This window comes from Corvus hawaiiensis, chromosome 26 (assembly GCF_020740725.1).
Source record: "Corvus hawaiiensis isolate bCorHaw1 chromosome 26, bCorHaw1.pri.cur, whole genome shotgun sequence".
Taxonomy (NCBI): domain Eukaryota; kingdom Metazoa; phylum Chordata; class Aves; order Passeriformes; family Corvidae; genus Corvus; species Corvus hawaiiensis.
The window spans coordinates 12,246,169-12,272,650 of record NC_063238.1 but is presented as its reverse complement, the minus strand read 5'-3'; the positions used below and the strand labels follow the sequence as shown (position 1 = coordinate 12,272,650).

At 38.1% G+C, this 26,482-nt stretch overlaps 1 protein-coding gene and 1 long non-coding RNA gene across 2 annotated transcripts in view; both read right to left on the bottom strand.

Moving 5' to 3' along the window:
• KCNB2 (potassium voltage-gated channel subfamily B member 2) overlaps positions 1–26,482 on the bottom strand; it is a 185,917-nt gene that overhangs the window by 35,302 nt on the left and 124,133 nt on the right. The window lies entirely within an intron of this gene.
• LOC125316904 lies at positions 5,860–25,654 on the bottom strand. The gene is made up of 3 exons (XR_007199895.1): positions 25,640–25,654; positions 19,781–19,786; positions 5,860–5,963 (listed from the first exon to the last, which is right to left on the bottom strand). It is a non-coding gene; the product is annotated as an uncharacterized LOC125316904 (long non-coding RNA).

The window sequence follows — 26,482 nt, the reverse complement described above, 5'->3', positions numbered from 1 at the left end:
AACTTCAAATTTCTCCATATGCATATATAGTTTGAAAGTTTAGGCTGCTCTCTCTTCCTACATTTGGTCTTCGCCATTCCTTATCTTAAAGCAGAGCTCATGCAGTTGATGGATAGCTTCTGGCTATTGATCAGGATCCCAAGGTTGGTTTCAAGCATTCAGAAAAGCACTGCTACCTTCTTCCTGGGTGTACTTAGAAGTACATGGGAACAATTTCATGAAGCTAGATACTGCTGCTTTACAGGGGGGAACTCTAGCAGAGAAAGTTCTTTCTATTTAATCTTTTTTCTTCCATCCTAACAGTGCTGAAGTACTTCCCAATCATCAGCAGTAAAAGACCTCTTATGTCTTTACAAGATGCAGAGGAAATCAACCATTTAATCTGTAGTTCTGTTTGGGAAAATAAATTATGGGGAGCTTTGACTTGCAGGAGTAAATAGTTTTGTGGCTAGCTCTGCTGAGGAAGACCACCCCAGCCAAACCATATTCTCCTCTTGCAACAGCAGGAAGTGTACACTTACTGCTGATTCTCAGCATTTCTATAGACTTGCTTGACCTAAAGTCTCAGGAAAAATTGCTTTAGACACAACTTTTCCTGTAAGCAGTGGAATATCATGAAGACTAGCTTGTATGTTAATAAGAAAAGGAGTGGCCATTCATGTGTTTCTATGAACGACTGTCACGCATTTATTTCTGTCTAAAATAGAAGCTAGTAAGATAGAAGTGAAGGAAGGAGGAGAACAAACTTCAGTATCTGATCCAGATAGCATTTATGTCATTGAGAAGTGGATGACTGATTTGAGTGGGCTTTCACAGGGATGAAGGAACCTCAGCTACAGAACTGAAACACCCCTGAAGTCATAGAACACAATCACCTGCTACACCTACTGATACTTAACTTCTGAGATTTCCTTACAGATAGCCCTCAGTTTGGAAGGTTAGGCAAGGCTTTTCGAAGATCTGCAACTCCTTTACTCTCTTTCAATAGAATAGGCTCTCTATTGCTCAGATTATAATAATAATTCTTTACCCTTTGATTACTCTTGCTTCAGCAAGGAATCAGATCCTCAGTGTCCAACATTTTCATCTAGAAGTTTTTTGCTGTTCATGTGTCTATAATGAAATTGAGAGTTTTAATCTGCTTGTTTACTAAGGTTCCTTAACAGCCTTAATATCCACTTCCTCAGCTTTCCATCAGCAAGTACCACTCTTCAGCGGAGTGGAGAACAGAGATAATTTCTTGAAAGAAAAAAACCACAAGTAATGCAAGATTGCATGAGCCAGCTCATTAGCAGGCTTCCTCTTCACTTCCAAAGTGTAATTCAAAGCTCTGGGCCAGTTATGCACATGAGTTTTGACTCCTGGGGATTATTTAGTGAAGGTGGTAGAAAATGTGCTATTGTGAGAAACCACAGCTTTCATTTAGTTAGCGGGTGCAACAGATTCTCAGCTACTTTGTGTAATCAGATTTGCCTCTTTAGCTAAATCATGGTATCCTGTCAGCTTTAAAAAAAATACATGAAGCCTTGTTTCTAACCTAGCAGTTCTCTGCCTCTTCCTCATCTGTTAGACCAGATTACATGCTTGCTGTTTTCCTTTCAGACCTGAGATAGGAAAGCATCTTCTGTGCTGGTTTCTTTAAAAGAAGCGTTTGTCACTGACTCTTTTGTCTCTTCTTTTCTTCCTGTTATCAGCTGCCCTTTTGCTCTGTGGCAGGCAGGTATTCTTGAAGGTGAGAAAGCACTATGAGAGGACCGCTAGGGAAATGGGAAACTTCCAGTGGGATGAATGAATCTGAATCAGGTGTGGCAGAGGTTCTGGTGAAAGTTGACCCCCACAGTTGCCATAGGACAGATTGCTGAGTAGCCACATATTAAAAATATCATGATTAGCTCCTGTCTTTCTCAAAAGAGAATCAGCAACTTTATGAAGAAGGTATCTGGACTCTTGCACTGTACTGAAAAACAGCAAAAAGCAAGCCTTTCCAAAATTATGCATCTCGCAATGGAAATAAGATTCTTATTCCGAGTACCCTCCCATGTTTGTGTTGCGTTTTTCAGTAAAAAATTAAATTTTTTTATTCAGTGAAGCTGGCTATTTTGCCCAAGATTAAGGGTTCTAAGGATCATGAATACTAAATTCTATTTATGTAATACCAGAGTCACAGCAGACATACAATATTACAGGCAAAGAAAAGAACATCCTTTAGGTAAAAGACCTCAGTGTATGGAAAAAAGGTTCTAAACAAAGTGTAAATTCCCCTTTCAGTATCTTTCAACTACTCACATCCTCCAAAGTTGTAGAAAAGAGCATAAACCTCAGGTTTGTAGCTATCTCAAGAAGTGTTATTTGTCTTTTATTTCTAAGAGTGGATATTAGTGGTGACTTATAGCATATGGCCAAAGCCAAAAAAGGCCCACCTGCCACTGGATTTAGGTAGACATTTGTCACTGAAGTCCGAAATTACTTAAAAAATACTCAACTTCGGGAAGTACCCGCAGGGACCTAAAGTCTTTTGCTTCTTTCTCTTCCACTTCGAAGTCTCTCCTCTGATATACAAACCCTATAAAGCAGAAAATATGTGTCCCTTGTGATTTCTCTGATTAAGGGTCTCTTTTTCAGAATGAAATGGCTTGGGGTGCTTATTACACCCCAGACTTTGTAAACCAAACCAACATCTTAGTAACACAACGGAATTAAAAATCCAGCTATACTTATTTGCCCACCTTAAAAACTATGCTGCTAAACACACTGCAATGCAAATGAGAAGCATATTAGCATATCTGACCACAGTCAGTCATTCTCCAAAGAGTGGTGTGTTTAGATACAAATGATTACTCAGTAATGAAATAGCAGCAGTAGTGATGAACCTATTTCCTCAGATCTAATTACGTAGGCTCCAAAGAGGTCTAAGCTATGTTCCCTGAAAAGCTAATTATTCTACCAAGAACGCTTTCTGCATTACAAATAAATTAATCCCCACAGGAACAACTGAGCTGAAGTAAATGTGACAATGTTTCTACCACAGGGAAAATGTTTCTACCACATTTGCTCCAGAATTTTTAACCATTCAAATACTGGAAAAGCTCATTTTGTCTCCTTGAAAATAAATACATTTTGATAAACAGTTCAGATTTTGCAAGTTTCTTGAGCTTTCTATTTAGTTATTCATTACAAGGACCATTTTAATCCCTTTTACATTTTCCAGAAGACATCACTTCTGGTTTTCTTTCTAAAGTTAGTCACTCATTACCTTTAAAGCACCTTAATAAATGCTTTAATATGGGGCTTTAATAAAAGTACTTAAAAAAAAAAAAAGGTCTAAAACTGCAACAGAACTGAAGAGTTCTTCATATGACCTTAATGTAGTAATAAAAATTAATAAAATAAAAGTGATCCCATATGTAACAGATTATTGCCTAGAAGAAAAAGAAACGCTTATTGAGAGCTCGAAGGCTCCCTAAAATCAAAAGGTACAAAGGGGAAATTGGCACTTGAGTTGAAAGCCCTCTGTTTAGAGACACACTGCATAACACTAGGTAAAGTTGTTAAGTTTGCTACTTTCCAAATGCTGCTATTTGAAAATATGCAAACTAGGTTTTCTGCAGCTTTTCTTCCTGGGGTACTTACTCTGTATCCTTTCTCCTCCTCACCTCTTCCTAAGACTAGCAGCAACACAGGTCGAAAGGGAGGGAAGGGGCAAAGCCCTTGAGGTTCACAGTATCTCAGATTTCCAGCTCTTTCCCTATTGTTAGGAAGATAAATGTACCCATGTATCTTAATGGAGAAACCAACAGATTCTAGCAGGGTCAGAGAGAATTGTCCTGTTCAGTTCTAGCAGCACCCTGAAACTCTTTGCCCTTTCTAATTTCTGTTTATTTCTCAGCTTTGTTCATGGAAGAAAAACACCAACTCTGGATTTAAGTATTCATAGATACTATATTCTTGTATCTAAATGGCTGGTTTATCTTAAGATAAGCTTAAGAAATTTTTTGAGATAAATAGCCACCAACCCACCCTACAAGTGAGAGCAAGGGAGTGAGCAAGGCGCTCTTTTGGCTTGTTAAAAAGCATTTCCATGGAGAAGCAGAGCCATCTAAAGCAACACTGTACTGCACTAAGAAGCTGCCATAATATATTTTAACTGGGCAAGTTATAGTATGATCAGAATAGTAAATAGATTCAAATATTTAAGTTTCAACTGACAGATTGAAGAAGAGAGCTTATACTCATTGCACGTGATTTTATAGTACCTAATTTTTGTACTTAGCATTACAATGAGGATTGATAGAGCTAATCCAAACCTTTCACATAAAATGAAATAACATGAAAATGAGAGGACATATGATTTATAAATTATGAAATTATGAATAAGGTTAGAGTTTTATGCCTAGGGTAATAAACACAAGAAATACTTAGTTTCAAACAAAATGGAACAAAGGGCATGATGGGCTTTTATTCCTCTGATGTATAGTCCTTAAGGATCTCTCTGGGATATTTGACATAACAATAAAGAAAATAAACAGTTTGTTGAGAGATTACAGCCTTTTCATGATATTGACATGCTGAACTTAGTTCTTAGTACGGCAATTTGACTAACATAAAACTTTAACTGAGATGAATGAGACTTCCATTTAGTTTTCTCTTTTAAAATCTGATCTCTATTTCTTAACTGAAAACAGCAAAAATAAAGGAAATCAGAAATGTAATTGTTTTTCAGTCCATTAGATAAAGAAATACGTGTGTCATTGACTAGGTAATAGCTTTTTCAGAACTAATGAATACTCATGATTCGGTCTGGTGGTGATTCAGCACAAGAATATGGCAAGGAAAGAAAATACAAAATGCCATGTGGAAATCAAATATTTGAGCTGAAAGCAGAGGGAATTTTAAAAACAACTAATATGCTAGTGCAATAGCAGATGCAGTCTCCTGTAGAAACAAAGTTTCCCTGCTTAAATTTACGATTAAAATCACTTTACCTGAAACAATGAAAACCTGTGAGGAAAAATGTACTTGATATGCTTCAGGCTTAATCCAACAAGCTGTTTAGTTAAATCTATGCAAGTTTTTGACAGACCTAACTGCCTTTCCTATGATTAACAGTCCACCTTCAGCTTTCAAGCCTTCATTCCTTGCAGGCTCTGATTATGGAAATGCCTGATACCTCCACAAGAAGCTATAGCACTGAAGGATACCAGCTAAAGCAGGGTGCAAAGGTATGTATTTCTCAGCAGCACAGCCGCTGCAAATGTGTCAAGCTTGGTTGCTGTTCTTTACATTGTTCCCTGTGCAATGCAGAGCCAAGTGAAGGTCCCAGCCTTCATCTTCAAGGTATCTCCTCACTGAAACAAAATACTTAGTTTACAAGGATGTAGAACACAGCTGACAACTCTTCTCAGGTGGAATGGAATGATATCGCTACAGCTCATCTTCACAGAAGATAGGACTGGCACCATCTGACATTTAAATAAGACTGTCAGACACCTACAACGTGAAATAGAAAGCTCATTTCTTTTACCTTGTCTTCTTACATGGGTATTGATGATGTCGCTTAGTTAATGCATATGAATTTTCAAAACCAAACACACAAGTAGCTCACTTCTGTATCTGGGGAAAGGGTGGGAGAACAAACTGCCTCTCAAGCATTAGATACAGTGCTTAAGCAAGATAATAAGGTACATGTCCAGTTCTGGGCTCCTCAGTACAAGAGAGACATGGAGCTCCTGGTCCAGCAGAGGGCTACAAAGATGATTAAGGGACAGGAACATCTCTCTCACGAGGACAGGCTGAGAGAGTTGGGCCTGCTCAACCTCGAGAAGAGACAACCTTAAGGGGACCTTATAAATGTGTACAAATATCTGGAGGGAGGGTGTCAAGAGGCTGGAGCCAGGCTCTGCTTGGTGGTGCCAAGCAGTAGGACATGAGGCAATGGGCGGAAACTGATGCACAGGAAGTTCCACCTCAATGTGAGGAAGAACTTCTTTACTGTGCAGGTGACCAGGCACTGGAACAGGCTGCCCAGAGAAGTAGTAGGCTCTCCCTCACGGGAGATATTCTAGAACTGTTTGGATGCAACCCTGAGCAACGTGCTCTGGGAAGTCCCTGCTTGAGCAGGGAGGCTGGACCACATGACCTGGTTTGGTCCCTTCCAACCTGACCCCTTCTGTGATTCTGTAACTCATTTCAGTTACAATGAAAAACACATTCAGAAAACAGAGGAGGTTAAGATGTAAAACTCTTGGAAGAAAATAACATGCAAAGTTGTTGGGATGGAGGAGGAGAAGGACAGGGAGAGAAGAAAAGGTGTGAAGCAAGGGATTGACAAAAACATTTTAAATATCTTCCTTGTATTTCTCTGATTTCCTGCTTTCTACATTCATTAGTCCTTCTTTTATTGACACAAGAAGCATTTGACTTTGTAAAACATGGAATGGGAGGAATGAAGAGAAGTGCCCTTGAACCATTCTAGATGCAGAAATCACCTATGTCTGTCTTCTGGTTTTCAGTATCAGTTACCGAGAACAAGTAAGTAGTTTTTTGCCATCTCTGGTTGGGCAGTTCTGTTGAAAATGGCTTCCTTCTATAACACATAACCTGCTTTCTAAAAGAAAGGGCTGGATGGCTCTGAGCAGTGAGCAATTCCATCTTAACCTTGAATTTGTTTTGTTACTAGGGTGAGGCAGATTGCCAGTCTAACACTACAAGCAAACAAAAAATTGTTTGATAAAATAAGTCATCTCTTTTCTATGGTACTTACAAGGGGAACAGGTTTGATAGTTAAGGAGATAGAAACTATCCCTCCTCTGAGATACTGGTGGAATTTCTCCCAAAATCCCAGCTTCTGCATGGCTATTCAACAGCATGCCCAGGAGCTGGTTCCCGCTCATCTGTGCATTGGCCTTCTTTGTGATGAGGGCAGAGAAGGTGATCCTTGGCTTCACCCAGTGCAGACTTAGAAACTGATTCTAAAATTACTGATAATGACAGTGAATGCATGTAAGATTTATTGTAGATCATTAATTCGCTTATATATATTACTGTGTAGAAAGGTACTCAGCATTTTTTAGAACGGGACCAGTGTCTCACTATTTGGGAAGATCTGCAGCATTACACTGTGTCTCTGAAGCCTGGGCAGATGAAATCTAAAGTGATGAATATTTCCCAAAAAGAATTTATCACCTTAGAGCAACAGTTACTGAAGAGTGAATGAGGCAAGAGAGAAAATTATGCTGATCAATGAAGCAATGTCTTTGGAAGAACTTGTGATTCTTCAGAGGTTAAATCAGTCATGTGACAGGGATCCTGTAAAATCTTTATTTCAAGTGCTTACTTCCATCAAGTTGTGATAAAATCTGATAGGTGGAAGTTTACAGGATAGCTTTAATGGAAGAACATCCTCTCTTCTGATTTTTAATTCTCACATTTGAAATTCGAATTCAACAGTATATGAGACAGAAAATAATTTTTCCCCATACTTCAATAAGCTTAGATGATACTGTCAGGATGGCCAAGCTGACAGTCTAGTTGTAGCACACATTGCATTCTGCTAACTTTAGCCAGGTTTAGCAAACTTTTAAGTCCAATGCTTTCCAAAAAGTAGCAGCAGAACTGAGGGTAAACAAAAGCAGTAGAAATACTTCATAGGTATCATTTTTTACGTATTAAGGTATTGGAAAAATAGGGGTAACAGTTATGTGAGGCAATATGGATTTGCTGGAAAATAATCCTTTCTGATGATAAAATCTCTTTTTTGCTTCTCTTGCAATTTTAGCATGCACATACTTCCCACTGTAGTAGCTGGTTCTTTGATTAATGTCGGCAAAACCAAGCTGCCAGTAACTTTTCCTCAGATAACTGAACTTATTTCAGAGTGGCATTCATCTGGGCACATCTGCTCTTTGGCTTTTTTTTTGCAGAGGACTGGTAAGGCCAAAAAGCTGTGGGAACACCAGGGAGCAGCTGCACCATGTTGCCTGGACATGTTTCTTCCCAGCGCAGCCTGCTCTGGGGGCTGTGCTGGCTCCATCTCTGATCACTCCTGGTGAGTGTCCCCCAGAAATTCTCCAAGCATCTCTGCTAACACCAGCTGCTGGGGAACCAAATATATTCAGGCAGTCTGTCCTATTAACAGAGATTATGATTCATTTAAAAGCACAGAGGTAAAAAGCAATTAGTATTAGTGATGATATTAAAGTGAAATTCTTCTGGAGAGGAAAAACTAGAAGAGAGACACATTTTTGCCTGATGTTTTTCAGCTACCGAGACTATTTGTAGATAAAAATAAGTGATTCACCCTAAGCTTTTTTGTCACTTGTTATTTAAAGGGAATTATCATGGCTTGGCATTAGTTCTGAGGTATAATTCACAGTGTTTAAAATAATAAATATGTAAGATCCTCTTGGTAAACAGATCCATAGAAAGGGCAGGCAGATGGAGGTCTGCATGCTGTTTTGTTATATGTCCAGCATTACTTACATTTGGTAACTACTGAAACCCTTAAGCTTTAAATCTCCTCTTTCTCTTATAAAATACTGTGAGATTAGGAGGTCTGCACTAATCAAGTGCCAACAATAAAAAAAGCCCAAACCCATTGTGCAGGATACAGTGCTGGCCAAGTCAAAGGTGAGGGCATTGCCCAAATCCTCAGAGATTGACCTTAGGTATATTTTTCTCTGCTTAATACTATTTGTAAAATACAAAGGTAAAGATGTTTCTCTGTACCTGATTATTTGCTGAGAATAATGCATTAGAACAATGAGCATAAAAAGAATAATGCATTAGTTAACAGGAAGAAAAAGACCTTGTTAACTTGAATGCTTCAGAGTCTGGGATTCATACTCAGATTGTCTCTAATCTATTGTGAAAACAAATATTTGTTTTCTTTTTTAAAAAAGCTTCTTCATCTTACAGTTGGAGTAAACTAAGTGACCTGGGTGTAGATGCACAAAGAAGCAGATAATAGCAGATGAATCTCTGAGTGTAAAAGATATCTATTATAAGTGCAATTCCAACTTGGAGACATAACTTGTTCACACTTTTTTAAAATATCAAAAAATATTTAACTACACTCTTCTGTGCCCAAATACCTTCCCCAGTTTTCTTATTTGCCAGGAAATACAGCAACAAGACTTGTGAAATATTAATTCAATTTAAAAAAAAATAGGGTTTCATTTCTTGAAAACCTTTATTTCTGACATTTTCTAATGAAATGCTTTGATTTGGTATTTGGAAGCTGCAATTTAAAATAATAAAAAATATACAATGAGGTACCTCTTTCCAAGCAGAACAAAATTTCTCTTTCATTCAAGATGAATTATTAAAGTTTTTCTCTTTAATAATTTCAAAAATGAAATTGAAAAGTCTACAATTACTAAATAAAAAAATAAGTATTCAAAATGTTCCAGTTACTGTATTGATATTTACATTTCTTGCTTGCTTGGCTTCGTGCCAAATCTATATCCTCTTCTAAGAGATAAAAGAGTATTGCTTAGAGAAGTGCTAATGTCAGTTCATTAGAGTCCTGTGACTGAAGGCCTTAAGCTGAATATGTGGTACATTTTACCCTTAAAAAGATTACCCCCATATTAATTGAATTTCCTAAACATCCTTTAAGGAATATCACTACTATCTTACTTCTTTATTGAAGGCAAAGCCCATGAGTGTTTAAAATGAGGCCAATTTTGCTGCATTAAGAATAATGATTATCAGTTATATTGAGGATAACACCAATCCACCTTATATTAGCTACTTGAAAAGGAAAAACAAAATTAACAAGGTCTACTGTTCTCTGAGCCTAACTATGTCAGTATAATAAAATTTGGTTTAAAATTAACTTTTGTTTTTTTTAAACTTATGAGCCAGAGGCTGTCTGGATGGCTGCAATTTGGAAGAAAAACTTTTGGTGTGATGTATGTGCACTGAATGGGATGTGCTGAAACCAAAAATTCTGTAAGTGACTCAACTGAGAAGTATGCTCCAACTGTGAATGAAGTTCAGGGTAGTTTACTGGCCTCTTGACTAGTAAACATGAGATGGATTCTGCCATAGCAGGGCATAACATTCAGAATACTATGGAAGTCATCAAGGAAAAGAATTACAGCACAGAATTGGTCATTGACAAAACATTCATTTCAGTTTTGGTAAAAGCATGAACACAATTTAGATGCAATTATCAGAACAAACAAGTAGAAGTGGATACTGAACCCCTCTCATGATTCTCCTGTCCACCCCACACATCAAAATGTTCTTGGGCTGAAAGTCAGCTGTAAGCAAAAGCTGCAAAGCAAAAAATAGTTTTCTTTTCTTTTCAGTGTGAATGGAAATCCCCAGTATATCTCCATCCCCACCATACTCATTTAAGCAGAATGCCAGAGGGCTAACAGAAGATGGAAGTCAGTGAGTTTTTAAACCTATCATGTTTATTGTTCTTTTAGATTGAAACAGATTTCAGTGGAAATTTTAAAAGCCAAGAGTCATCTGAAAAGCTGACAGTATGAAGGCAGGAGTATCATACAGTATAGTATATTAGAACCTGAAAGTGTATCACTCCCTCATAGAATGCACATATTTTTAGAGGTACAAGCACTCTCATCTTGCCCTTGCAGTTAAGAGATCTTGTCAGTTCTGAAATTCAGAAGAGGGGGTTTTGTCTTAGCCATGAAACATACAGCACATGAACATTTATAATGCAGTTCAGAAAAAGATCTCAGTAGGATTGGATCTGAAACCCATTTACATTAATTCCTGATTCAGAAATACTTCTGTAAGACCGCTCTCTCATTTAAAACTAAGGATTTAGATGCAAGTATGTGTCAAATATGCCACAAGAATAGTTACAGAAAACTTTCCAGAAAGGTCAGCTTTTTGGTCTATAAGTCCTGAAACAGTTGCTTTGAGCAGCAGGAATTATCAAACATCTCGAGACATTCGGTTTAAAGATGCAGCTTTTGATGCCAGTCAAATAAATGCAAGTGTCAGCTTTCACTGGCTTATAACCTTCACAACTGTAACAAACAGCTTGGAAATGTGACAGTAGAGCATGATCATTGACCTAAACACAGGCATGCAGTGTCATTTAGGATGCCCTGCTGGACCCTGACTGGCCCCCAGCTACTGCTCCACAAGGACACGGGTCTTCTGTTGCTCTAATGTCCCATCTGCAAGACTCATGCAGATGCCATGGATACCCCACCAGGGCATCTCAAATGATACTGGCTATCTACATTTAGGCAACTGAATGCAGTCCTCAGTGAGAAAAGAATGCAAGCAAAAGGATCCAAAGCTGATATCTCAGATCCATAATTATTTTTAATTTGTTATAATTATAAGAAGTTCACCAGTGATTTCAGAATGCTTCAGCTGGCAAGTATTCAACTGGAGTATGCAAAGTGATTTTTTACATGTCTGCAATTAATTAGGCACTGGAAGTATTCAGCTAAGTCTTTCCTCAGATGAACATTTATAGAAAGGATAACATTTTGGTGCAATTCTTTTACTAACAGGCTGCTTGGGAAACTGCAGTGTTTTGTGAAAATTTTGAACTGACTGCTTCAAAACCTTGACAATATGTTTAGTCTGCATAAATGAGGGAAAACATATTTTGTTTTGTTCAGCATGCTCTAAACTTTCACAGTTACATAATTATCTGCTCAGATGGTCCCACAGTCTTATTTTGACTGAAAGGGAAATTGGAAATGTTGATAAAATAAACCCAGGCTGGAAGCTTGGCAGCTCTGCCATTTGTTGGAGAGAAAACGACCCAGGTTCAGGACTTTTTTAGCATGGGACATTTTTCACTGCAAGCCATTCCCTGACATAGTGATAGTTAGCTGCTACAAGGACATAAACATTGGCTGGACTATGCTTTTCTGGTCTTCTCCTGAATAAAGATATTATGAGAGTGTTGAGCTGCGTAGTGTGGGACAAGCTGAGACTCTGGCATTTCATACCACCCAGAATCTGAACCAAAGTGCTTGATCTGATTTTGAAATGAAACAGCCCAGGGTTTTGTTTCAAAACTTAAAACACTCAAGAAGGCTCATTTTTTCTTTTCCAGTACCTCGTGTGTAAAACTAAGGTGTCAATTATTTCCTCTGCAAAGCATTTTGGTGATACAAAATGTGATGGGCTATTTAAGACACAGGCATGATGAGTCAAAAAGGACAGGTATGATCTGAGTCATAACAAGTTGGTAAAAATAGAATTGAATGAAAGTTTTCAGTTTATTTCTTGTCAAATATTTTGACAAACCCATTTCCTAACCATAAAATGGATTTCAAAGTGGGAAATTTTCTGCTGTGAATCCTCTGAAAATCATTATCATTCCTTAGTTCTGTACAAGCCCACACATTAAGGTGTAGTTGTTTATGGGAAACAAGGAGCTTTTCCTTGCCAACTCTTTGCCTTCATATCAGCCAAGACAAAGATGGTCTAAAAGTGTAACTGCCCTGCATCTTTAATCATTGTGCTAGCAAAGAGTGAGATCTGCTTCTGGAGCTCCTGTTGTTAAAGCATCTTACATCCCTTGTCCCTAGGTGTAGATGCCATCATGGCACCCAGGGCAGCTGCAGCTTGCTTCATTAATTTTTCATGTGTTCATCAACATGTCATGTTTTTCTGCTTAGAATTTCATCAATTGGTTCTTGACAGGCAATTTTTTTCACAGGAAAATCTGAACTGTCTCCTACTGCTGCAGCAATACAGAGCCAGGCTTTGGCAGATCTACAGGGGCACACAGAGACTATTTTCTCTTGCACAACCAGTGGTGTGTCTGCTCAGTATTCATGAATATGTGCAAAGTACAACTTGACACAGGTTTCTTAACTTCTGTGACTGCTAAAGAAGGGCATTTCTTTTGGCTCCTTGCATCTTAAGTTTCACAGTAAAACTTCTCTGTTTACTTCAATTCTGCTGGTTTCATACCTTCTCCCTTATCGGAGAGGCTGAACAAAGCTGTGCAGGCCATGAGGCACTGTCAGCCTCCCCAAGAACCCCCTGCCCATGGCAGGAGCACCTGTCAGGGCTCTCTCCACTCTGCTCAGGATGCAGGATCCCACGTCAGCCCACAGGGGCCACCAGCTGCCATGTGCTCTGCTGAGCCAGGCCCACCCGTGGCCCCAGAGCCCAGTTGGCCTTGTCCTGTCTGATGCCTGGGGAGGTGCCCGCTGTCTGGGGCTGCCCTGTGCCTCCCTGCTCCTGGCTGGGGTGCCATGGGATGAGCTGCCAGGTCCTGCCCTGCTGCGCTTGAGGTGCCCTGACAAGAACGTCTCAACTATTATTAATGACTGAAACTAAGGCAGAGGGAATCCACACCTTCATATGGTATTTATTTGGGAATGCCAGCTCCTGGAAATGGTTTAACATGCAATGGTCCCAGTGGATAATCACTTCAATCATGTTACTGGAATACCAAGGCTACATACTGTTAAACCAGACTAGGCCAGGAAATAAATGTCACTTTCTCACAAAACCCCTTGAGCATCCATAGTCTCAGAAGAGCACAAAAACTATGTAATGGTTAAAACTATGTAATGGTCCTATATAAAGAAATTAAAATTGAGGGGAATGGAGAACAGTGGAGTTGGGGATCCTTTGGATATGAATTGAACACGACTTTCCAGAGCCTGGCAGCCAGGTGTACATATGGGGTATCTCTCAGTGGCTTTCTCTGGTGTATTGACTCTTCATAATTCTTGGATTAAGTTTAGGACAAGATTAGGTGTGTCCACCATGCCTGTGATGGGCAGACCCACTGTATCTGCCTGCAGAAGACCCTGCCCATCAGGACTCAGCAAGACACAGGCTGTCTTAGACTGCACAGGCTACCCCATGGCATCCACCAATAGCCTTCCTGCCTTCTCCAGCCTTTCTCTGTAGACTTCTTGTGTTTTTATACACCTGTGCATTTAATATTAGCAGAAAGCTTTCCAGAATTCAAAGTCTGAGTGTTTTCCAAGGTGTAGATCTAGAACCATACCATGTCCTTTCCAATGATCCAAACAGTTAACCTTGAAGACTAGAATGAAAGAATATTTTTTATTTCTAAGAAGAGCTATGTGCTGAGAGCACTGACAGATTCATGCTGCTTGGGACCTCCACTGTTCTTCCTGTATTCCAGGCAGAAAAGAGCAGTGGGACCATACATCCTTACAGATATTCAGTGCTAAAAGGATCCTAATTCTGCTGGAGAGGGGATCTCCAGGAAAGGTTTCTCTCTTCCAGTGCAGCCTGCAAACTAGCCTGAGTGACTTTTCCTGACAGATGTTCTGCAGGTCGATAGGTGATGTTTCTGGGTTAAAGGCACTCCTTCTCTTAGATGTCTTTAAGATTTAAGGGATTTAAGGGATAAAAGTTTTAAATTTCTCATGTAGAAGTTTTTCTGTCAGTGGCACACAAATATCAGGGCTGTAGGAACACATCAAGACAGGCTTTTGCAGGACACTGCCCACTCCTCAGAGCAGAATAGAGTTAACTTTAAAAATACAATCTGTTTTCATACTGCATAATGCTTGTGATTAAACATGAATTTCTCATAGCTGTTAGAGCCTGGGGCAGACACCAAGCCCCAGCTGATAAATGTTGCTTAAATGAAAAGACATTTTTTTGTTATGCTCCTGGCAATTCAATAATGATGAGGACAAATCTCTGGCAGGGTAACTGCCAGACCCTGCAAACTTTCAAAAAGAGTTTTTTTCAAATGTCATGATAACAATAGGTCAAATCACTAATTTTCAGCCCAGAATCACATACCACAAGGATAAAGCTCATTTCCTTATAACTCCTACATGACACTGCAAAATTTTCTGCTTTATTTTGAAAAACATACCAGGAACACACAGAGCTTAAGTAGAGAAATAGATACATAGGCCCTGATAAATGGCATGACTGATGAGCCATTATGTTTTGTGATAACACCTCAGGGCCTCTGACAAGAGTCCTATGGTGAGAGGTGCTATGGGCACGTAGCAGTACAATCACATCTGCTCAAAGACTTTGCAGTCAGAAAAGCAGTTTGCAGCACAAAGAACAGTCTAATCCCTGTTCTGCATCCTGATGAGTGAGGTGTAAGAACTGCCTTTGGTAAGCATGAGAGGGGAATAACTTACTTCACTGCTGTGTAGGCTCTAGCATTATAATTATATTATAAATGTCATGTCATGACACAGGATGTTTTATAGGCAAGTTTGTTCATATATCCCCTCGCTGGAGCTGGGAAAACTGTTCCTGATGAGTAAGTTGAATTCTTCAGCAGTTTTAACTTTTAGCATTAATCATAATGATAATAAAGTTCATGCTAATCGATGCATTCTATAATTTAGGTATCTAAATATAGCAATTTCCTGAGGCTCTGACAGTGTGAGGTATTAGCCTTTCCTGACTGGTGTACTGAATGGGACTTTCTGCTGGTAGCAATGTGAATCATGGATTTAATATATGTAAATTCTTTCATGTCAAATCTCTTCATGGTTTACAACCTGCCTGCTTAGACTCAGAATCTCTATTTGATATGGCTATGACAATAAGTTTTGCAGTATTTTCTTATGGTGGCATACCATGAGGGGAAACGGTTGTTACAGGTAACAGGGGAAAGGCAGAAGCTATGTGTTCCCCTTTGTAATACAAAATAAATGAAAATGAAAAACAAGTGCAATCTCTAAAGCACTATTAGTTTAAATTTATGAATAATTAGCTTTCTAGTACAATAAGAAATAAACATAATTTAATAGGCAAACCATAACAAAGGGAACTTGAAACACGTTTAAGTGATTAAACAGCAGAGATCAGCAGGTTTCAAAATGAGAAATCATTTTAAATACATTTTTTTAAAATTATTAAGTGCATTGCTTCACTTATTAGCTTAAAATTTTTATTCCCCAGAAATTATGACTCGCTTTCCAAAGAGGACATACATAGAGAGAATATACAAGCTATTTCTGCCATGATGAAAACTGGGAAAAGGAAGATGCCCAAACCTCTGCCTTATGTGAAGGCTATTGCCCAGCCAAAAGAAAAAAAGAATAAACAGGTTTTTTGTTACTGCTATAATGTGCAGTTTCCAAAGAGGTGACAGGAATGTGTTTGCCGAACACACAGCATGTCTATGGAAAACAATAATCTCCTTTACTTCTTAATCTTAGGGAGAAAGTTTAGAGCTAAGAAGGAAGACCTAAGTTTAACCAGACTCAAGAATTTAATCAATTTTGGATGAATTTAGCTCTCCTTCCATGTAATCTGGTGGCAGGGTGGTGAGACAGCAATCTTGTGACAGGATATGTACTACTGAAATAACGAGTTGGTGACCACAACCTGACCTCAGATTGCTTCTACGTAAGCAACACTCTCTCCCGGATGCTTGTTTCAGTACCACAGAAATGAACCCAACAAATCTCACCTCCAGCCTGCTGTTCCTTATTCCTAACCAAGGGTAGCACGGGGCCCCTCAGTCCCACAGAGGGACACAGGCACCGCAGCCTAGAGTTACCTCAGAGTTCCTCAAAATGCAGGGAACATTGACCACGTCCAGGGTCCTGCTGAAAACAAACTTAGGGGCATCGGCACACAGCCTCCTTCTCCTTTCTTACATGCAGAAGACAATTTCTCCATTCCAGTATATCCTCTTTTTTAAGGATATGACCCAGCTTCATGGAGTATTTATGGTAATAATAACAGCAGGCATTAGCAGCGTTGCCTGGACGCTCTCCAGACAATAAACCACGTATGGGATTCCTGTTGGCAGGCTTTCACTCCGTAGCCAAGGGGAGTTAGCTGAGATGCCTGCAAAGCACAGACCTACAGCTTGGTCAAACGGTGGTATTTGGATAGGCCCTCCACAAACCATTAGGACAGAGGATGGAGGAGCACAGCAAGAGCAAATGCTATGCTGGTGAACATATGGATAAAATCTAGAAAACAGTCCCTTAATTGCTGGGGAAGGACAGGCAATTAGTGCCAAGAATATGTTTATTACTGTGTGTGTGTACAAGAGTGCATCCTGGTATTCTGGCTGCTCTCCAGGACTCCCAAGGTGTGTGGGTAATTATAATAGACACACAAGTGTGACCTAACTACAGGTTCAATAAATTATCCTGTTGCATAGTTTGTTTATTATTTTCTTTATGATTTGTATATATACTACATATACAGTTAAAGAAAATATATTTATCCTATAGCAGCATTTTACTAGTAGAAAGATCAGAGAAGAAATAATTAAAAAATCGAGATCAGGAACAGTTATTTTTGTTATGATTACTTTGCCCATATTTACCTACTGCCCTATTCAACCTTTTAACTATTAGCTTTCCTGGATAAGTCTGCTATATATCTGTTTCTTTCGTTTCCTGTAAGTAAGAAAATCTAAACAATGAGCTTCAAAAACATTTTTAATTCTGAATAGGAGTGGTTCAAGTTAATATTTCATTTTAGGGTGATCAAAAACCAAATGTAAAGCTGAGCTTTTGAAAATTACGAAATCTGAAAAAATATAAACTTCCCAAAAGCCTGATCTAGAACTGTGTTTTGTGTTATTAGAAAAGTTACAGGTACTTCTATTTTTCATCACCAAAATTAAAAAAAGTTAATTACAAATTCTCCTTTTTCATGTCAAAGTCTTTTTTTTTTTTTTTTTTTTGAGATTTTTACTTCTTTCCTACAAATTTACCCAAAGTTACAGAGGCCAGTGTAAGCAGAACTACATCAGCATGCAAAACCTTTTTTTGTCATAATCATTACCCTCCCCATAAAATACAGTGCTCTGTATCCTTCTGAGTAATATAATGTGAACTTTTCAGGACATAATAGTGCTACATCAGTCAAAGCCTCAATTACAAACACAGGAACTCAGTTTGATCTAAATTGTCTAATAACATAGTCTGTGGAATGTTGTCCAAGCTACACTGATCATAATTGTTCTTTATAGTTCAAAAACAAACTGTTTTTTCTTCTTCTTCTGTCACTGATGGGCTAAAGTGCTTGATAAATAGAATAGAAATTAGTCTCTGAAGGACTTCTGTGATGGGACTTGACAGATAAACTGTGGACTGAAGTCAAGATCTAATGCGGGGTCTATAAATGTTGTAGATTTCCAATTTCACATTAGATCTGTCCATTCACAGATGAGGGCTAGCATACCTTCAGAAACAGGGAGGTTTTGTCTGTAGGCAGAAAATGTGTGGGAAGTAAGTGCCTGACAGAGTATGTTCCAGATAAATAAGGCAAGGTGGAGAAAGTAGGAGGTTTGGGACAATGACTGCCTGATTCAGGAATGAAGCTCGAAGTACAAACATTCAGCTTAAAGTCAGATTCCAACAACCACTTTGTGAATGGTTGAGCTTTACCATATTCATTGCCTTGTTAGATGTGAATCCCTGTCAAAATCTTAGCAGCTGTGGGGATCTAAAGTAATCAAAAGGAGCCCAAACGTGAAAAAATAACTTGGTGTTCCATTAAAAATAAGCACTTATGCACTTTGATCTAACACATTGTTGATTTCTTCACTAACACATCTTCACTTTTCTAATGCTGTTTTTCAGTTTTAATTTCAATATGATTACATTTTTTATGTGAATTACTTCAAATGTTCTTATTAGCAATAGCAGCAAAATGAGGTATGGGAACGATAACAGCAATGTGAATTTTGAACTGATAATAATGGAATCCTCTTATATTAGTCTATGCAAGTACAAAAAAATAGCAATCAATCCTTACTACAAGGTAGTTATGAAGCTGTGCCATCTCTACTGCATTTGGTTTGAACAAATTTGTTGGTTTTACTTCTTCCACTATAAAAAACCATAAGAATTTCACACTGTGTTTTTTTGTTGTAATTTTTGACTATGACTTTATACCACAGCACCTGAACTGCTCTGTGGGTGCCATTAGCCAGTGCCAATAGAAAGAAAGTGCTAAGCCAGTGCCAATAGATAGAAAGTGCCAAGAAACTATAATCTGTTTCCTCTATTTCAGGTCATATGGGTGACTAAGAATGGTTTCTGATGGTCTTAGGTTCAGTAAAGAAAATTACAGGTAGTTTCCTTTAGTTTCTCTCATAAAAATCTGTGGCAGGACCTGAGAAGTTCAGTCCATGATTGCTATGAAATCTCCACAGATTATACAATTGAAAATACAGCAAAACCTGCTATATCCCAAAGGCAGGGATTTGTTCTAGAATTGTTCTCTGAAAACATTTTGTGGAATAAGCTTAGAAGCTTATTGTAAACAATGACAAGCAGTTTGAGCATGCAATTCATGCATTTCTTAATACTCCTGCTCAAAAACCAGATATTCTTCATTTGCTAAAACCACGTTGATACCAATGCATCAGTCTGGTGTCACAGAAATGCATGGGAACCCTGGCTGAATGAGATTTTGCTGGATAAACGTCTCTCTAATAGCTGCAAAGACACCTTATACCTAGAGCACATTCAGTGCCCTTATTCCATCAAATGGGCAAACAAATCACTGCCCTGCAAAGCAAAAGGCAAGCCTGGAAAAACTGGGGGAGATTGAGCAGAGTGGCCGTGTGCTGCATGAGTGCTCCAGCTGTTAAAAGGAGATTCAGGCTTTAACTACAAACTTAACACCTGCTTCCTCCAAAGATCTCTTGGGTTTGCACAATTTTAGCCAAAACCAAAATTTCCCAGTTCAACCTCCCTTTTGGTTCTAGGAACAGTAACTTTCTTATAATTTCTTTCAGCCAGAAAAAATCCAAGTGTCACGCAGTGTACTTTGGAAGGAAGAAGTTCTGACTGCTGAGAAGACAAAATTCAGGAAGGAGTGACACCTCCAGCTGTTTAGTCCAGTCAGTCTGCTGCCCAATAAATGCTCTAGATTCTTGGCAAAAAAAGGAGCACCACCACACAATTCCATACCACTAAATCATTTTTTGCCTTGCAGCAGTTTATTCTGGGGTATTACAGGCATGAAGTCATTAATATATTACACAAGAGAGCAATGGTGCCACTGTAGCTGTGACAGTCTAAAGATACATGGCACAGGGTTTGCAGTGAGAGATGGTATCTTTTGCTAGATCAACCATCAGAGTTTTAAAATAAAAGAACAAGCTAATGAGTGAAAAAGTAATTTTTTTTTCTGATGACTTGATATAATCTTCTTCTCAGCCTCTAAGAACCCCTATAACTAAAAAACATTTGCCTAAGGATGACCACTGTTTCTTGATATTTAACTATCATTTGGTTATACAATAGTTAATTATACAGATCATTTATTAATGTATCATGCTATAATATAAAAAATAAGAATGAACATTTAATGAAACATTAAAAATCAAAGCAAGTGTTGACCTTATACTGCTATTGCCAAGATTTTAATAGGTTTTCCACTATTCTAACTAGTTCCAAAGGTTTTGCTCAATGTTTCATTATATTATCTCACACTGTGGTTCATGACTGAAGGATCATAAAGAAAATAAAAAAAGAAAGGAGGAAAGATAATATGTTTTGAAACTGTGGTCAATTATTCATCTGGGTCAGCTGTTGCAATGAATGATGTCATGTAGATCTCACTTAGCAACAAAATACAAATATAAAATATTGTTCCACCCAATGCAAAGTACTGCAATTTATGTGGATAATGAGTTTTTAATGACTAAGTTCACTTTGTGTACAGTCTCAGAAATGTCCTTGTAAATTTTGTTTACGTCATGAAAAGGGCACATTAGGTACAATTTACCACTCTGTACTCACTCCCTGCACTTACAACAACCCCATTAGAGACGAGATTTGAAGATACTTGAAGCCTGTTGTAATTGCCTCAAATGAAAGAGAAGTTTTGTATCAGAATCCAGTGAGAAGGGATATTTTGGTAACAATATAAAGTCAAAATACTATAAAAGAACCTAGAATCTTAAGCATTTTATCCTGCCCATGAATATAAAAGGCTACAATTTAATTCCAGGTTAAAATAGCAATTGCATGTATATAAAAACCAAAATGATTCTTTTTGCTTGACCTTCAATTTTCTTCTGTAGAGCTAATTACGAACATTTAGCACATTTTTTTCAGAAGGAAAAAAAGGACACAGAAATTTGGTTAATAAGAGAAATATGGAGAATAAAAGTAAAATTTTGAGGTGCCTTACTATGACAGAAATTTTTAACTAGTTCAGTCAATTTTATACACATTGTGACAGCCTGGCTATGATGATATGGGATCCATATCTGATTCACTTGGAAATCAGAAGCATTTTGTTGTGATTTTAAGGCAGTTCATTGCATCTTTCATGATGAAAATGCTGAGTGCATTGTGAATGCACAGGGTTTGGATAGCTCACATTCTGTGTTTTCAGAAAGCATTTGCTGAAACTGTAAAAATCTATCAATTTCAGCAACAACAAGGTCAGAATACTAAATGCTTTTGACTAATGTATAGTGACTTCATAACTGCATGCTGATTAGTACATCAGTATCATTTGAAATGTTTTATTTAGACAGACTTAAGCCATTTTGTTTTCATTTCTAATTCTTGTTTATGGCATAAAGTTTAAAAAAAAAAGAAAATTATTTTTAAATATATATTTTTTCAGAATTTTTCAAGGTTAAAAAGTCAATTTATGGTTGGGTTTTTTTATTGTTAAATCTGTATTTTTCAATGGAAAAATTTTCTGTTTCAAATTTCCTAACAAGCTCCTGAGGTAGATAGATTACATAAAAACTATGTGGCAACTATTACTCTTTGTCCATGGCGATTTTGCATGGTGTGACTATTTTACATTTCCTTGTATATTGAAGAAAATAACCCTAATTGCATTTTTCCCAGTAAAATATCTGAAAGTTTACAAATGTCTTTGTCTGGATACATTATCACAATGCCCATCCTGTATTAAATAGTTAAAATTCTTCACCTTGTCTTTGCTTTTCTGATCCTGATTTCCAAAAGTTGCTGGTTTTCTATCTTCACATAACCTGGTTATCTAGTGGTCACCAGTTGCCTTTGCTGGGATTTTTCACCACTTCTATCCCAAGCATGTTTTTCCTTACAAAACTCTTCACCAGAGTTCATTACCACTTTGTCAGCAATTTGAAAATGCCTGTTCAAGCACTAAAAATAAATTCAAGGAGTCTAAAATTTTGAATAAAAGTTTCTCAAGTAGCCTAAAATGAGCAGTAGGGTGTCCACACTGGTTATATAAAAGAAACTGAGAATGAACTCTTTATTGATTGCTAGCACATTGATAAAATGTTTGCTAGCTGTGCTCTCACCTCACTCCATCCCTGTGGCCACAGATGATTGCTTACTCATAAACCTTTTGAACCCAATTAGCCACCACAGTAATTATCAGCAGTCCTCATAAACCCCACTGACTTTGTAACAATACACCAGAGCCATTTATGATGGACTTTGTAATGATAAGCAATACACACAGCGGTTTTACCCCACACTTGAAATGTTTCTTTTCAAATGCAAACAATCCGAGCCACAAAAGCAATTTTGCACACAAAAAGCCAGTATCACCTAACTTGGGCAGAGAGCTATGGCTGCAGCAAGAATGTCATCTCTGTTCCCCTGGGTGACTTGGAAATCACCACATTCCTGCAACAGCAAACTCAAATGTTCATCTGTTTTATACTGGATGCTGTGAAATCCAGTTGGTTGAGAAATTACAGCTTTGTATTGATTTTCTACTCCTTTTAAAAGGCTCTGCCAGAAGTATTAGTGTTATGCCATCTTTAAATTAATGACATACTAGTTTTTATAGCCTATGTCTATCACTAACATAAAAAAAATAAAGACCACAGAAAGAGCAAGTCTGTTCCTTTCTGTACAAGGAAAGAAACTGTAGTCAATATTTTGACTGGGCCTGTGAAGAATAACACAAATAAAATTATAGAGAAAAAAGAGATCCCACTTGACAGGAAGGTGGTTTTGTAAAACAATACACAATGGGTCAAATCCATTAGGAAGAAAAGGAAGTCCCAAGAATTGGCTAGGGCGAAGGCTGAACAGCATTCATAAATTAGCTGATGCTTAAAACTCTTATTCATTATGCTCTATTTATCAGCTTGTAAAGGCTCCCATTTTAATTTATAATAGCACTCCTCCTCAGTCATCACCCTTCTTTCCCTTTTCATTGCATTAGAAAATTCAGTTTTGTATATCTTATTCTCCCACAGAGAAGCAGAAATTTATTTTCCTCCTCACCTTTTGATTACAATATGCATTTTTGCCTAGATTCTCCTGGCTTTTATTAGTGCAATAATTAACTGGACAACTCCCCAGCACCTCAAATCTGTGCCCATGAACACCATGCTGCATCTTGATTTGTCTTCTTGATAGCAGAATATTGAATTCAATTTCAAAGATAAAAATGCCATCCCATTTGATTTATCAAGGGGAATAAAGCTCTCTTGCTGAGAAAGCCATTTGAATGAGGGTTAACTGTGACCTGTGCTCCTCCACAGTCCTTGCAACATCTGGCCATATGGGCTGTAAGCAGATTAATCCAGTGCTTTGCACTCTCCTCCTTTAAACAGCTTAAAGGTTGCTGTTTAAATAGCATGGCATGCAATTTTTTAAAAAAAAGATCAGCAAATATCCAAAATAACTGGGACCAGATGAATAAACCCTCTCCACAGGAAATTTTCAGAGGACCTGAAGAAGCAAATTATTTGGAAATCACTTGATTTTGTTGTTGTCTTATGTTTTAACTTGACATATCTAAATTTAATCTTTCCCAAAGTTGTCAAATCCTATCTAGCTTACATGATTGATCCAGACATACAACTTCCACTATTCCTGCTTCTGACAGTTGTAATAGACACTTTTAAAGTCTGGGTAAGAGACACCTGTAGTAACACCAGCTTGTCTGGATGAAGCCTTAATGCCTTGGTGAAGCGTCCCTCCCAGGGTGCTGGTGGCAATGTACTTCTAGCTTCAGCTGTAGCTCCAAAAAGCTGGAAAGTTCACACTGCCAGCACTGACCACCCAGCTGGTGCCCATTAGTGCCCAGAGCTATGTAAGCATCTCGCTTGATGTGTCCTCTATGGTGCAAGCAGAGGCAAGGCTCTGGCTACCTTCCTCACGCCGGCTGATGCTTTTGGCCGCAGGAGCAATAACAACCAGACTGTACTTATGCACTAGAGGTCATGTGGAGGATATTAATGCAGAGGCTTTTCTTCTTTTTTTTCACCCCAACAGCATAATAAGTTGCTGATGCTAAAACAACTAATACTTTAATTCAGCTTTCTTAAAATTTATATTTTCTTGGGTTTTTTTCCACTGAAAATGGCAACCTCCTCACAGGTGAAATTTTGATTATACTTGAAAACAGGAAAATCCATTTAATTTATTTTATAATCTAAGGTTTTACACAGAAATAATTATTTTAGAAACAAGTCAGATTGAAGGCAAGTTCCAAGCCATGTGAAGTCAGTATGAGACACCTTCTATCCCCATCTCTGTTTTCAGGATTCTATTTGGTAAAAGCAGAAGCAAAACCCCACAACCTCACGTTTGCTTTGTTTGAAATTGTACTTTGCAATACATCTAAATTAATATTTTTCTGTTGATTTCCAAGAACTTAATCTCTCAGTTCTTGTATTTCATAGTTACTGCACTAGAGATTTAGTTCTGATCACCATGCTTCGTGTGTATAGCATGACCAATCCTGGCCAGAATAGTTGTTTTTCTAAGCGAGTTTGAAGAAGTTGTCTTCTTCACAGGTGCTGGTGGTCACTGCAGCTCTGCAGACAAGCTGAAGTCTTATTATCTTCATTTTGCATAGCTACTAATTTTAAAGTTGCCCATCATGATTAGTTCTGGGGCTAAATCCTGTCAATTACCAACCATGGTGAGTTCAAGGTTGTCTCGCTAACTTTAAAGAGAGAAACTGAGGAAAATCTGATGATACCCTCTGAAACAACATTAGAAAACCATTTCTGAAGTTGGAAATCTTATTAACATGCAGAGCAGCACATTGCCTATTACTCTGCATTCCTAGTTAATGGAGAAATTATTAGCAGATAGCACCAAGTTAAGAAAAGGAATGATATTTTGATTGAGTTATCGAACTGGCTCTATTAAAGAAGACTCTGTCACTGAACTGACAATCCCTGCTCCTCATTCTGTTGTCCATCTTCTAGGAGGGGAACAATAAGAATGAGAGCAGAGTGCCAAAGCTGAGGACGGATTGCACTGGAGACAGAGCATTACCAGGACTAATGCACAGGAGCATTACCACAACTAAGGCAGTGTTTTGAGGACTAGATCTCACCTCTTGCTTAAGTTGTAGGTATTGTGTACACCAAAAGGCCATCCTGAAACAGGAAAATGGCAGGATTCACAAACTTTTGACCTGATCTTGCAACTGACAGCACTCCACCAGCCAGTTCAGGTCAGATGAGCATGTGATGCAGGATCTTTGTGGATAATTAACAGCGGCCTTTTTGAAACACTGAAGGCCCAAGCAACTCTTTCTTTCAAATAAAACATAAGCAGCACTGACATATGAATTATTTATTCCTAGACCATGGTCAAATATAATTTTTCAGTTCTTTAAAAGTTTTTGATTTTACATTTTTCCCATTCCATCTGGGTTGAAACTAAGACCTTTCTAGTAAAAGCCCAAATCTCAGAATATTGTAAGTTAGGATCTTCATCTAAAATGGAAGATAACCTACATGAACCTTCTTCAGCTCCCAGTTTCTGCCAGAGATTTCTATTTTATCAGCTCAGTTGGGATTCCTGACTACTAGATTACAGACTTGGTATCTCTTGCTGTGCCCTAGTAACTACTCAATTATTTAAACATGGAATAGCTCCAACAGATGTTATTGCAAGAAACACATTCTATAATAGCACAGTCAAGGCATTCATCTGGGACACTGGAAACCAAGGGTCAAGTCCTTGTACCACAGAGGTTTAAAATCTTTATACAAAGAATTAAATTTATGCTAGACACACAACACCACTGGGTCAGGGGAACATAAGTTCAGGGCTGTAACCTGTCCTAGGATGGAATTACCTCCACCACTGGTTATTGGGAAAATATTTTAACTGCTGAATTTTGGGAGAAATTAACTCTTACATCTTGTACGATGGCATCCTAAGAAGCAATAGAGATCCTCCCTACTCAATAATGCAAAAGTGTGATTGACAGTGCTATGGACACTGAAAAACATTTGGTATGAAAGCCAGCTATTTTGTGGAGTGCAGAAGTTTTGTTTTAAAATAATAAGGTATTAAAGCAAATTTCAGAGTTCATGGTGGTGCTTCACTTTCTCAGCAACTCAAAAAAAGTCTTTGCAGTGAAAGCAACAGACAAAGCTGCCTTGGAACTAGGTATTGAACCCAACATTCTTATTGGGGAAGGGACTCCTGAAATGATGTAAGTCCAGCAAAGATCCATGCAGGTCAGTGGAACTTTGTGGCTTCACATCTGCTGGCAACCCAGCACACAATCCCTTGGCAATCAAAACTGAACCCCATGAAATTTAGCTATAGTCACTGGGGGAAAAGCATTTGCCTTC